Here is a 15,000-nt window from a genome sequence, read left to right as displayed (position 1 = left end):
AACTACTTTTTTAAATGTGTTGAAAAGTGATAGAAGTAGTCAAGAAACAGCTTTTGTCTTTATAAAAAAATCTGATGGATGAAAATCTTCACTTCATTTACCAGAATCTAGAATAAGTACGTTTGGAGAATTTATTGAAAAGGTGAATGAGGGTCAATCGGATTTTAAAATAAGCATGGATCATTTTAAAAACAAGAGTAAAATAGAAATAGGGACAAGTAAATTAGAAGTAAACGTAAGGATGGCTAGAGTTTTAGGATTATTGAATTTACAAAATAAAGTCCCCAAGTTACTTCAAGATATTAATTCTTCAAGATGTAACTTTACTGTTCTTAAAACCGGAAATTAAAAGGAGTAAGATTTAGATGCAACAGCGGAAATGGAGAAGGTATAGAATTAGCACGAACATCTGACTTTCCCATTTGGGCTTTAGTTTCTCCTAGTTCGTTTCAATTTGTTCTTGTAGAATGTGATTTTGTGATGGAAGAAATGGTAGGTAAAGAGCGGACACAAAATATAGAAGTAGTACCTTTTGATTATTCTAAAGATCATATTCATTATTCGCCAGAGAGGTTGACTTGGAAAAGAAAAAATTCAAATGTTTTCTATTCATGTTTCATTCAATTCGCAGACACGAGAGGAAGAAGATTTGAAGAAGCTCGAATAACCGCTGTTTTGAGAATTAGGCGAGGATCTTTGACTTAAGTCGAGAATGGGAAAGTCAGATTATTTAGGCAATAAAATCTTACAATCAGGAAAAGGTTCCAAAAAAAAAATTGTGGTAATAATAGGGGACCATATTCTAGTGGACTTAATCCTTATTCACAATTTGGTGGAGCAAAGACGAAAAAGACACCACGTAGAGCTAATGCCGAAAATGCCGCTGCTCAAGCTTTGTTACAAATGGCGGGACCTGCTACACCAGATTCGGGAATAAATGTCGGTGTTAGAGGAAGAAAAAAAAGAAAACAAGTGACATTCGATTTACCTACTTTCGATCCAGATACGGACACCGTTATTATCCTCAAAAAAAGAACTAGACCGAGACAACCAATGGGCAATGATATCAAAGCTTTTTTAGCTAAAATCAGACCTCCATCGAATAAAAAAACGGCCGAGCCGACGGGTGCTTATTCAATTAATTCTATGTTGAATAAAGTGGGGATGATACGAAAAGGAAGAAAAAGAACTAGACCACATACGATTGTAAATGGGTGGTACATGCATGGTAGAAATGCCGGTAAGCCAAGACCAGGTCGTCGAGCAGCTATGATAAGAGCTTATGTAGAAAAGGCATTAAGGATTTATAAGAGACCAGGTTCGCAAGCTAGTTCTTCTTGGTTGAGAGCTGCAAAAACGCAAAGGGGTAGAGGATTTGGTGTGGGTGAAACGCTACTAAAACAAGGGACATCTATGGTTGGAAAAGTAGGAAAAAATTATATTAAAACAAATTCTATTAAGGAGTGCTCTTCCTACTTATACAATGGTCACTAATAAAGGAGAATCTCTTCTTAAAGATTACATACAAAAACAACAAAGAGGAAAGGGAATTTTGGGGATGGAACCCATGCTCATTGTCGGCGCAGCCGCAATAAGATATAACAGAAGGAAACGAGGACAAAGAGGAGGAATTTTTCCACTGTTGGCGGCAGCTATCCCCGCAATACTCGGTTCAGTAGGAACTGGGGCTCTCAGTGGAGCTGCAGGATTTGGGGTCACGAAATTACTCGAGAAAGTGACAAAATAAATGTCATTGTTGGTTTACGATTTTTCATTTTTAAGAAGAACATTGTTAGAGTTAACATCTCCACCATAATCATGTTTTCGTATCTTCGAGGTAACAAAGAAACAGCTAAAAAAGAGAAAGAAGAGGAGAAGACAGAAATGAAACTTGAAGAATTGAAAAAACAACGCAACGATACTATTAATCTTAAAGAAAAAGTACTTTCCGAATTAATGAAACCACAAACAAATGTAAAGGAAAATGATAAAGATATGGAAGACATGGAACAACTATTAAAGATATTGGAATTACTAGACGAGAAACAAAGTGAAAATGAAAGAGAATTGGATGTACATAAAAGAATGTTTGAAATGATGATAGGAGGACATGGAAAAAATCCGTTTTCAGAAGAAGACGAAGTAAAAGAAAAAATGAGAGATAAAGCTCAAAGAAAAAGAGACGATATCCGAGACGAAATTGTTTCTGATCATCAATACAAAATATGTTTGTTGGAGACTATTGTGTTTATTTTTTAAAGAAAATGAGTTGTATGGAGAATCCTAGTTTAGAATTTTTGAAAAGAAATTTCGATGACAAAGATCAATTTTCTAACGATCATAGAGTTTGGGAAAAAAATTCATTCTAATTTTCCCAAAACTTTAGATAAGATAGAACACGACATAAAAATAGAGGATGTGTCAGATCAAAAAATATTATCTGTTATAAAAAATAGTTTGAAAGAAGATAGACAAATATGTAAGCATCGTAACCAGATAAAAATGTAACTAAGAAAAGAAAGTATTTTTATTAAAACCATGGAACTGTGTAAACGCGTTTCGTCTCCTAAATTTACTCAACCAAGTAACATCGGGATATATGGGAATATGGGAATATGGGAACAGGAAAAACCCATTTTTTACAACTTTTACTTTCCAGACCTAATGATTATTTTGTCACACCAAACGGAGACAAAATAGAACGAAATGTGTACTGTTATGGCTCTGTATGGCAACCTGCCTTCAATGAGATGGAAAAAATGGGAATCGTCATGCATCAAGGTTTACCGACTAACGTCAGATTATTATTTGGACAAAATAACAATCCTGGTATAATAGTGTTAGATGATCTACAAAGTGAATTGGAAAATAACTTAGAAGTACAACAGTTATTGACAAAAAACGCGCATTACTGCAACGGAAGTGACGTTTTCGTTTTGTTTCCTGGTGATTGACAATTTGCTGTTCCTGATAAGTCTCGTGATTTTAGTCGAGTTTAGTTTTATTGGATTTGAGAACGTGATTGAATAGTGAAACGGAATTGTGATTGTGAATGAAGGATTTAGAAAGGCACGTTGTAACCCGCCGACGTTGGTAAGTGATTTTTAAGTGATCATTGTACTCGTCGTAATGATGTGATTTAGTACGGAGATCATTGAAAGGTCAAGAGACTATTGCATGTATTCATGTGGCAGATCGACCGCATGACTGATGATTAATCTTGTATATCGCGTAAATCTCATGGAGCTATGATTGTAAATTAATTTCAGTTGACCATAATACTCAGATGAAGAAAAAACAGAACCAGTGAAAGTCTAGTTTTATGCGTACACAACAAGTGGTCGAATTCGTGCCGTGAAATTTCGTGAAACCATTACAGTCAACAACGAGGGAAGCATTGATCGTGAAGTCAGTGAAAGCCCACGAGAACTTTGTGAGAACGTTGAAATAAAGTGTGAACCTTTTACTCAATATGAGCGCTAGTCATGAAGTCGAACTAGGAAATTTGATTGAATTGGGAAATAGCGTGGAAAATACAGAGAATGAGTCAACGAGGGGTGTCTCCCAGAAACTATGCGAAGCACGTTCGGAATGTCGCGTCAGAAACCGCACTGAAAAAGGATTGGAATATGACCTCGAAGTGGCATCGAAAAAACGAGAACGAGCACTCAAAGACTTAAAGCTGCGTACATCCAACGCAAACAAGTCTCTGAGAGAACGGGAGGACCTCATTAAGTTCAACTTCCTAAAAGACAGCCTTGAAGCTTATTTGAATAACTTTAAGACCATTCATGAAAACGTGACTGATCTATTAATAAGATTAGAGCTCGTTGACACAGAGCAGGCAACGCATGATGAGTACACGATTACAAACAATGCCGCCATGGAGTGTCTTGCACACCTTAAAGCAAATATTAAAGACCTAGAATTAGAACGCGCTGAACTGCTATCGCAAAGATCGTCCCGATCCAAAAAATCTTGCTCAAATAAGTCTGGCCGCACGAGCTCAACAACATCCTCGACGCTCGCCGCCATTTAAGCCGCGAAGCTAGAACAAAGAATGATTGGACTCCAGAAACGACAGGAAATCGAGAGGCGCCAAGATGAGTTGCAAATACAACAGCGCGAATTAGAACGGATAAGTGAAAGGGAAAGGCTAGAAGAAGAACTATAAACGGTTAAATCTGTCCAAAAAATTCTTCAGGAAGAATGCTTCGATCCGCGCGATAAAGAAGTCATTGATCGATCGCCATGGGAACTCCCTGCCCGTAGTGAAACCGCTGACCCTTCAGCCCCTTTGTCACCTAGCATTAATAAAGAATTTGCTGTACAGCTCGAAAATAAGGCACGCCTTCACACCCGTGAAGCCGCCTTGCGATCAGAAGACTATCTATCCTCGGCACGCTAGGAAACTTTGACTGACTCAAGAAATGAGTTGCCGTCAAGAAGAAAGAGTGTCCTTTCGTACACATTTAGACGAAGATACGCCGACCATAAGTGAAACAGACATCCCAAGAGCGCAGGCGACCGCCTATGGAAACCCAGATCCCCGCTTAGTCTTCAGCGGCGAACCATTTCTGCCGAAGGTCACAACCTCGTCTAGCTTGGCAACACAAATTAATACTGGTTCTCCCCTTAGTTCTATTTACGTGCGCGGTGCGCCAGAAATATTACCATCGCACGCACATTCAAACACTATCTACGATCCCTTGTTCCAACAAATGCAGAAGGAGAGCTCCGATAAGAAAGCAGGTCGAAATACTGAGAAGAATGGCCTTCCCAATCCCCAAGCCTCCAATATTCAGCGGTAACATTTTGGACTACCCTAAGTGGGAGATCGCCCTTGACGCGCTAATAGACGAAGAGGCTGTGAACCCGAGCCATAAGCTGTATTACCTCGGTGAATACACACCAGGCCCCGCAGCGAAGATGATATCCGGCCTACTTGGACTCAGGACGGACGATGCCTACAAGAGAGCGAGGAAAATCTTAAAGGAACGCTACGGCGAAGCGTTCAAGATCTACGAGGCTTATCGAGAGAAATTGTTAAGTTGGCCCGTATGCCATACCAAGGAAGAGCTACAAGAATATGTTGATTTCCTCGTGATGACAAAGGAAACCATGAGAACAGTCAAGTATTTAAACGAGCTCGACAGCTTCTCGGCGATGCGAGAAATCGCGGCACGCTTTCCTACGCACTACGTCAACAAGTGGAGACAAAGCGCCAAGAAGGTGGAGCAAGAGAAGGGAAGGTATATATTCGAAGACCTCGTTGAATTCGCCCAAGAAGCTTCGGCGGATGCAAATCACCCTGTGTTTTCCTTTGACGCCCTCAGCTCGATAAGAAAGGGCCTAGAAAAGGACACGAGTCAGAAGCCAAGCACGAAACAAATTCACCCAAACCCAGATAGAAGAAGAGCCCGAAGTGTAGCCCTTGCAACCAGTAGCAATGATGCAAGGAAACCAAACCCGAGTCAGAGTGCGCCAGAAGAGAGAAAATGCGCCTTGTGCGCTGGATCGCATGACCTTGAGAGGTGCAATGAGTTTCTCCAAAAATCAGTAGATGAGAGAGAGCACGTATGTAAACAAAGAGGTGTATGCTATTCATGTCTTCGTCAAGGGCACAGGGTCAGAGAGTGTCAAAGGAAGGGCCAATGCAACGTCTGCAAGAAAACGCACGCAACTCTGCTGCACCGACCTCACACGCAAGAGAAGAGAGAAGGCGAGAACAGGGAGCAAGCCACCAGTAACTGCGTGAGCGCATGCCTGACAAGTGAATGCAACGGAACGACTACCTCCATGATACTACCCGTCTGGCTGTATCACCGAAGCAAACCCGAAGCTGCTGTGCAGGTATACGCCGTCTTAGATGACCAGAGCGACACATGCTTCATAACCGAAGAAACGCGCAAGACCCTAGGCCTAGAGGGTCCCGAGATACCTCTGGAACTAGGAACCATGCACTCCGTAGAGACTGTAAGCACCCAAAGGCTCGAAGGCCTAGTTATTTCAAGTTATGACAAGGGTGAGAACATAGAGCTTCCGAAGACCTACTCAAGAGATCAAATCCCATCCCGCCGAGAACAGATTCCTCGCCCTGAGACTGCACTTAGGTACAAACACCTCGCTTCTATTGCGGATGACCTTACCCCTTACCAAGAAAACCTTAAGGTGGGACTCCTCATCGGAAACAACTGCGTCCGTGCTATAAAGCCTCGAAGTCTTGTTACAGGGAAGCCTTCAGAGCCATATGCAATAAGAACGGCCTTGGGTTGGGGAGTGGTTGGCGCCCCAAGTGGTCGCGATAACGGTGATGATAATGATACTACGCCATATGCAAGCTGTCACAGGATAGCCACGAGAGAGATTGCTAACGACAGTCAATCACCCACCCGATTCGTGACCGCGACGACATATAAGGAAGAAATGACACCGCATGCTATCCTACGCATGTTCGAGCAGGATTTCTCTGAAAGGCAAGAGCGCGACAACAGAGAGATGTCCCAAGAAGACAAGAGATTCATCGAGATAACAACTAGCGGTATCCATAAAACAGATGACGGCCATTATGAGATGCCGCTTCCATTCCGTGACCAAATGATCAGCATGCCGTGCAATCGGAAGCTAGCAGAGACACGGCTGGAACAGCTGAGGAAGCGTTTTTTAAAGAATCCAAGGTATAAGAAAGACTACGTAGCCTTTGTAGAGAAGATGCTTGAAGAGGGTCATGCTGAGAAGGCTCCATCAGAGTACAAGAGGGTGTGGTATATTCCCCATCATGGAGTCTACCACCCCAAGAAACCAGAGAAAATACGCGTAGTTTTCGATTGTTCGGCTGCATTTCAAGGCCACTTTCTTAACCGTCACCTTTTGCAAGGACCAGATTTGACGAATTCCTTAGTTGGGGTCCTGTGCCGTTTCCGACAAGACAAGGTAGCGGTTGCGTGCGACATCGAAGGGATGTTTCACCAGGTGCGTGTAAATGAAGAACATCGCGACTACCTCCGTTTTCTGTGGTGGGATAAGGGGGATATAACGAAGGAACCCGAGGAGTATCGAATGCGAGTGCATCTGTTCGGAGCAACGTCGTCTCCAGGCTGTGCGAACTTGGCCCTTCGACAAGCCGCTCAAGATGGTGAGAGCGTTCACGGTGCTGAGGCAGCTACGTTCGTCAAGGAAAACTTCTATGTTGATGATGGCCTGGTTTCGACAGCCACAATCGAGAGTGCTATCTCTCTAGTGAAGAAGGGAGCGGAGTTGTGCAGGAGTGGAGGTTTTCACCTGCATAAGTTTACTTCTAACGAAAGAGAAGTGATTGAGTCGATCCCAGAAGAAGACCGAGCGAAGAACATCAAGAACCTCGACCTGAACACCGATGCGCTACCGCCCGAACGTGTCCTGGGTGTGGAATGGTGCATGGAGAGCGACACCTTTCAATTCCGAATCGCACTAAAGGACAGGCCGATGACAACGAGAGGCATCCTGTCTTCGGTAAGCTCGATCTACGACCCACTAGGATTTGCCGCACCTTTCCTACTTCGCGGTAAGAGGATCCTACAGCTCTTATGTAAAGAAGCGATTGACTGGGATGATCCGATTCCAGAAACAATGCAGGCCCAGTGGCAAAGATGGGTGAGGGAGCTATCCCTCCTAGAGAAAATGCGGATTCCACGATGTTTTCAACCAAGTGGAATGAGAGACATCAAGAAAGTCGAACTACACCATTTCTCAGACGCGAGCACCGAAGGATATGGACAGTGTACTTATCTTCGCCTCACAGATGTCAACGATCTGGTACATTGCTCACTAGTGATGGGAAAGGCCCGCGTAGCCCCCCTGAAGCCGGTCACAATACCAAGACTGGAACTGACAGCCGCACTTACGTCCGTGAGAGTTAGCCGCACGTTGGGACGAGAGCTGACTTATGCTGGAGTAAAAGAAGTCTTTTGGACTGACAGTAAGGTAGTCCAGGGGTATATCTACAATGAGGCGCGTCGATTTCACACATATGTTGCAAATCGCGTCCAGCAAATAAGAGATCACACGCAACCCGAACAGTGGAAGTATGTCGACAGTGATAACAACCCAGCGGATGACGCATCTCGTGGCCTAAGCCCAAAGGAGCTTCTGAAGACATCTCGATGGTTACACGGACCTACATTTCTTTGGGAACCACATGATAGGTGGCAAGATTTCGATGATGAGCCTCCTACAGTACATGCAGACGACAAGGAAGTTAAGAAGACAACAGTTCTTAACACGGTCACTATTGAGCCCTCTTACGTGCTGGAGGTGGTCAAGCGATTTTCAAACTGGTTTCGCGCCAAGAGAGTCTTGGGAAGGTGCCTGAACATCGCCAGAACGTGGAAAACAAAGGCGACGGGCGGAGATACGAGGCGCGGCGTGGTGCAAAATTTTGAAGACCCTGTAACTGTCGAGACTATGAGCGAGGCGGAACGACTCGTCATCAAGGCCGTTCAGAATGAAGCCTTCAGGGATGAACTGAGCAGACTAAAGAATGAGCCGAATCCCTCACGCATGGAGGAACCCAGAGTGAAGAACAAGGAACTTAAGAATAGCAGCCCTCTTTACCGCCTAGACCCTTTCGTAGACAATAATGGCATGCTCAGGGTAGGCGGAAGAATTAAGGCAGCAAGCATTTCGGAGGACGTAAAGCATCCAGTCCTTTTACCTAGGGAAGGTCATGTTTCCTGGCTGATAGCAAGATGCCTCCATGAAACCGCCAATCATCAGGGGCGAGGCCTCACACTCAACGAGATCCGCACTTCAGGCTACTGGATCATCGGTTGCTCCGCCTTGGTTTCTAAGGTGATACATGCATGCACTACTTGTAGGTAACTGAGGGCAAGGACTGCGGAACAAAAGATGGCCGACTTACCATGGGACAGGGTGACTCCTTCACCTCCTTTCACCCACTGAGCCCTGGACTATTTTGGCCCCTTCTACGTGAAAGAAGGACGCAAGGAACTCAAGCGATATGGAGTCCTCTTTACCTGCCTCGCATCCCGAGCAATCCATCTTGAGGTCGCATGCAGCCTTGAAACTGACTCCTATATTAACGCCCTGCGACGTTTTATATGCAGAAGAGGCCCAGTACGTCAAATGAGAAGCGACCAAGGCACAAACCTTGTTGGAGCAAAGCGAGAGTTGAGGGATGCGCTGCTCGAAATGGATAAGGAGAAAGTCCAGATAGAAATGCTGAAACGGAACTGTGACTGGTTTGAAACTAAATTAAACGTGCCCTCAGCAAGCCACATGGGAGGCGTCTGGGAACGTCAAATTAGAACGGTTAGAGGCGTACTCTCAGCTCTCTTAGAAACGAACGGACGCCAACTTAACGATGAAGCGCTACGCACGTTCATGTGCGAGGCAGAAGCAGTGGTTAACAGCAGGCCGCTGACTGCAGACAACCTCACTTCAGCCGACACTGTGGAGGCCCTAACTCCAAATCATTTGTTAACGGGAAAGAGCAAGGTCGTTCTTCCACCTCCAGGAAACTTCCAAGAAGCAGACGAATACGCCAAGAAGTGGTGGCGACGCGTGCAGCACCTTACTAACGAGTTTTGGAGCCGTTGGAAACGGGAGTTTCTGCAGTCCCTTCAAGCACGTCAGAAATGGATCCGCCCGAGACGCAACCTCGAGCAAGATGACATCGTTCTGATCAAGGACGACAATGTTCCGCGCAACAACTGGCGCTTAGCTCGTGTGATAAGCGTCACCCAAGATACAGACAAACTGGTGCGCAAGGTTAGCGTTGCAGTAGGCGATCCTAACCTCACTTCCAAAGGAAAACGCCTAGGTACTACGACAGTACTAGAGAGACCAGTCCAGAAACTGGTGCTGCTGATGTCACCTAGCGATAAGTGAAGACCGGGGATTCCCCATCGGAGAGCCAAGACAAGATCTAAGCAAAGCGTGCGCGATGACTCCACTCGATGATTTGCCTATGAGATGTGAACAATGAACACGAATTGTGAATAGAATAAGTGATTATGAACTGATTTGAACTGTGATTTAGGGATCTGGATTATTTAAATTAATGTTTCAATTTAGGGGAGCCATGTTACTGCAACGGAAGTGACGTTTTCGTTTTGTTTCCTGATGATTGACAATTTGCTGTTCCTGATAAGTCTCGTGATTTTAGTCGAGTTTAGTTTTATTGGATTTGAGAACGTGATTGAATAGTGAAACGGAATTGTGATTGTGAATGAAGGATTTAGAAAGGCACGTTGTAACCCGCCAACGTTGGTAAGTGATTTTTAAGTGATCATTGTACTCGTCGTAATGATGTGATTTAGTACGGAGATCATTGAAAGGTCAAGAGACTATTGCATGTATTCATGTGGCAGATCGACCGCATGACTGATGATTAATCTTGTATATCGCGTAAATCTCATGGAGCTATGATTGTAAATTAATTTCAGTTGACCATAATACTCAGATGAAGAAAAAACAGAACCAGTGAAAGTCTAGTTTTATGCGTACACAACAAGTGGGCGAATTCGTGCCGTGAAATTTCGTGAAACCATTACAATTTGAATCTAACTTCTATAATTGCCTTCCAATCACTCTATCCACCAGGAAAATATGCTACCGTTATGCGCAGTCAATTCTCTGTTTTAATCTTTTTTGGATTTAGAAATGAGAGCAGAACTTTACGTCTTCGTTTTCGTGATTATGTACCTAAAAAGAATCACATGGACTCATTTATGAAAATATATCGTCTGTGGACAGATAGAAAAGGATGTTATATGATAGTCGACAATCACCCTATGACCCATTGTGCATCTATCCGAACGAACATATTCAAAGAAGACGGTCCACCGTTGTCGGTCTTATTCAAGTGAAGACTATGGATGAGTACAGAACTAGATCATCAGGAATAAGCAATTACAGAAAAAAGTTTTCAGCCATTTCTCAGACAAGCAACAGTGAAAAAATTATTTTCCGTAATCCGAACAAAGTACTTTACAAAGGAGAAAAGGATAAACAATTATATTTTCCTTCTAATGAAAAATTAAGACTAAAATTGCGTTATGGACAATAGTTTTAGATTTTACGAGAATTACGACGCAATCAGAAATTTTGTTATATCCGATACAGAACTTACAAGAGAAGGGGAAATTTTGGCTTTATCCATTATTTATTGTATAAGCTGACTTTCAAGCGCTTTTTTTCTTGTTCTACTTTTTATCTTGTAAGAACAAAGGAAGAAGAGAAGAACAAAAATCATCAACAACAACGCCGAACACAGCAGATTTATTCTTCTTGTTCAGCTCTGTTGTAAATGATCATCTTCTACCACAATTTTCCCCCGCCTCTGCATCCGCCATCTTCTCCGACCTCCAGTCTCGGCCCCAGTCTTCACGGTCAAAAACAACTCATTAATATTATCACCCTCATTAGCATATTATAACACAACCTCATTTGCATAAAAAGTGTCAGCTAAGTCCCAATATACTACTAACAGTCTCTAGGAGATTTGTACGGGTCCGCAAATGATCCCCAAACTGTACCGAAAATGATACCAGGACCGAAAAACGAACCCCATATTGGACCGCAAATGATCCCGGAATGCAAATGAACGCCATATTGGACCGCAAATGATCCTGGAACGCAAATGATCCCCATTTTGGACAGAAAATGATCCAAAAAAAAAAAAGAAGAAAAGAATGGCATGTTGGGTGGAATGGTCTGGATAGAGAATTAATGTGAGGAACGCTTATTTTTCTTGAAATCACTTTAAATCATGGCTCACAACAGGTTTCCGCCTCATTATAGTTTTCCATAGTTTCTCACCACGCAGTTATAAATTTGCCACATTTAATTATCGACAGTACAATGATCTGATTGATACCAGGGGCCCGTTTTTCGAACAACTCTGTCAACACACGCAGGGTTCGAGAAACGGGTCCCTGTTCACAGTAAGTCTAGGGCGTATTATTAGTATTATTAGTATTATTAGATCTACGTTACCCGATATTTGCAAACCAAAACCGAAGCTCGACAACGCTGAGCCTCTCGACTCTGTTATCTCAGTCCGGACCTACCTCTTGGAGATTACTCCCAGGTCGTGCTGTCAAAACGGTCCACTGACGCCCTGGACGCACGCTAAGTACAACAACTCAAAGATAACGCAAATATCACCCCCCAGACAGGAAAAAAGACGTCCCTGTCTGAAAGACGCGCAGCTGCTAAAGTTCCACAGTTGCTGACCAGAAGACGCTAAAGTATCATCTTTGCTTTTCAAACAATCAAGGTCAAAAAAGTTCCAAGCCCACGAAAACTCCATCCCCTCCCGCAAAACTATTCAAGTCCCAAAATATGCTCCCAGCACTCTACGGTTCCATCAACGTCCGTACCTGCAAGGATCCCACGAAGCTTGTCCAAGTAGCCCTCGCCTCCAAGAAGCTCCAGCACTCCATAACGTTCATCCAAGAGACCCATATGACAGGTTCCGGCCGTATCGACGACTGGGATGAACCAGACCTCCAAGGCTACTCTTTTGTCTACTCCGGATTCTCCAAAAAATCCGCCTGTGGCGTCGCCGTAATCTGCAACCCAGATGTACGGATCCTCGACATCGAGCACGTCATGCCCGGGCGTATTCTACGCGTTAGACTCAACCACCTAGGTATCAAACTCATGGCTTGGTGCGTGTACTCTCCGACGAATGTAGCCGCCAAGGACCCCGAGAGGGCCGAAGCCGCGAAAACGTCATTCTACCGCCCACTGGACAAATCTGTCAAAGCCATGAAGAAAGACTACCAGAGGGTACCACTGCATCATCGCCGGCGACTGGAACGCTACCATCGGTCGCAACGCTCTAAAAACCGAGTACGTAGGACTCAACCTCGACGACTACGATACTACCGACAACGGCGATCGACTCTGCTCTTTTGCCAACGAACATCGGCTTTACATCGCGAATACGGTTTTCAAGAGTAAGGATATTCACCGTAAAACCTGGATCTCAGCTGATAAGAAGACTGAGAAACGACTGGATTATTTTCTGGTTGATAAGTTTTTATGGAAATCCTCGATGAGCTGCAGGGCCTACATACCCGCGTCGGAAATCTACGAATCTGACCACCTGTTGCTAGGTCTTCGAGTACGCCTCCCCTCCAAACGCCAACGCCGCAACATCTTCCAAAAACGCCCACCGAAACCCAAACCGAACCTCAAACTCCTCCGCGATGACGCTAAAAAGCGTAAAGCTTTCTCCAACATCACGCGTAGTGAACTTTTCAACCACCCTCTCTTCCATGACCGTTCTCCGAATGCGATTGAGCAGAGAATCTCCGATGCGCTCAACGTTGCTGCAACGGACACCTGCCCACCATCCGAAAATGAGGACCCAGTTTGGTATACCTCAGATTTCAAGGCTAAGATCGAAGAGATGCTCGCTGAGAAAGACCCTAAAAAGCGAAAAAAGAAGATCCGAGAAATGCGCAAGCTTCGGCAAACGCTAAAAAGTCTCTACTACAAGTCACGCTCTCAAAAAATCAACCAGGCTGCAGAAAATCGCAAAATCGAAGAAGAGTTTCGCCTCATGCGTGAAGCCAAAATGGTCAAAAACAGCGACAAGCTGGTTTGCCCGCCTGAAAAACTCCGTGAACACTTCACCAACCACTTCGGCTCTCGTGAAGTCAAAACTCCCCCCGAAATCTCCGACCCTGAAAGCCACCCGTATGTCCTCCCAGAACGCGAAATCGCCGTTGATGAGTCCCCTCCAACAGTTGAAGAAGTTAAAAGTGCGTTCTCAAAGCTCAAAAACGGTAAAGCTATCGGCACCGACGGTCTTGCCGCTGAGCTTTTGAAATACAACGACTGCCCTGCCCTAGCAGAACTGGTCACTGAACTGCTGACCAACGTCTGGAATGGTGGTGAGGTCCCCGACAGTTGGAAACACTCCCGCGTTCGGTGCCTTTTCAAGAACAAAGGTCTTGCTTCTGACCCTTCGAAATACAGAGGTCTGAGTATCAACTCGCTGCTGAATAAGGTGCTTATGATTATCGTGTTGGACAGAATGAAAAAGTCCTACGAATCTAATATCATGCCCGAACAGTACGGTTTCAGGTCCGGTGTAGGCACTGTTGATGGTATCTTCGTCGCAAAAAGACTGATAAAGACGACGTTAGGCTACTTCAACGCCTGTTTCATCGATTTACGAGCTGCTTTTGATCACATCTCTCGCCCGTTACTGTACAAAATCCTTCGTCTCCGCACTGGTGCCAATAAGCTAATCGATATTCTCGAGAAAAACTACGAAAATACGACGGGGTACATCTCTGGTACCAAAAAAACTGATGCTTTCGACATCAAAGTCGGGGTACGCCAAGGTGCACAAGAGTCCCCCTGCATCTTCAACATCTTTATGGACACGGTCCTCCGCGTAGCACTCCACGAGATTGAAAAGATCACCGATGACTGTGGAATTGAAATCGAGTATCGAATAAACATGCGCAGCACCGACCGCAACCAGCGCGCCATAGCTCCTCCATCTGGTAAGCGAAAAGTTAAGCTAATTTTATACGCTGATGATATAGTCTTATTTTGTCGCTCAGCGTCGACGCGATGAACTCCGTTTTCACCCGCTTCGGCCTGAAAATCGCTGAAGATAAGACCCAGACGATGATTTTCAACGCTGACGAAGAAGAACTCGCTCAAGAGTCAATCATCACGTTAAATGGCTTCGCAGTCGAGAACGTGCGCAAATTCCGCTACCTAGGCTACTGGCTGAACAACACCGCGAAAAATCCACCCCTCGCTGAGCAAATTTCCTCTGCATGGTCAAAATGGACTGCGATAAAACACATCCTCTGCGATCGTGAAATCAACCTCTGGATACAAGTAGAAATTTTAGAATCAACCGTCCGCGCACGCCTCCTCTACGCTGCGCAAACTGACCTCCTCAGCTCTGCTGAGCACGCTAAGTTAGAATCAATTTGGCACCAATATCTTCGAAAAATGGTCAAA

At 44.4% G+C, this 15,000-nt stretch overlaps 1 protein-coding gene and 1 long non-coding RNA gene across 4 annotated transcripts in view; both read right to left on the bottom strand.

The window, feature by feature from the left end:
• Nucleotides 1–15,000, bottom strand: part of LOC138057061 (uncharacterized) — a 366,889-nt gene that overhangs the window by 220,323 nt on the left and 131,566 nt on the right. The window lies entirely within an intron of this gene.
• Nucleotides 1–15,000, bottom strand: part of LOC138057054 (uncharacterized) — an 83,854-nt gene that overhangs the window by 49,259 nt on the left and 19,595 nt on the right. The gene's annotated exons all lie outside the window — the stretch shown is intronic.

This window comes from Montipora capricornis, chromosome 7 (genome assembly GCF_036669925.1).
Source record: "Montipora capricornis isolate CH-2021 chromosome 7, ASM3666992v2, whole genome shotgun sequence".
Taxonomy (NCBI): Eukaryota; Metazoa; Cnidaria; class Anthozoa; order Scleractinia; family Acroporidae; genus Montipora; species Montipora capricornis.
This window is presented reverse-complemented; position numbering and strand designations above follow the sequence as displayed.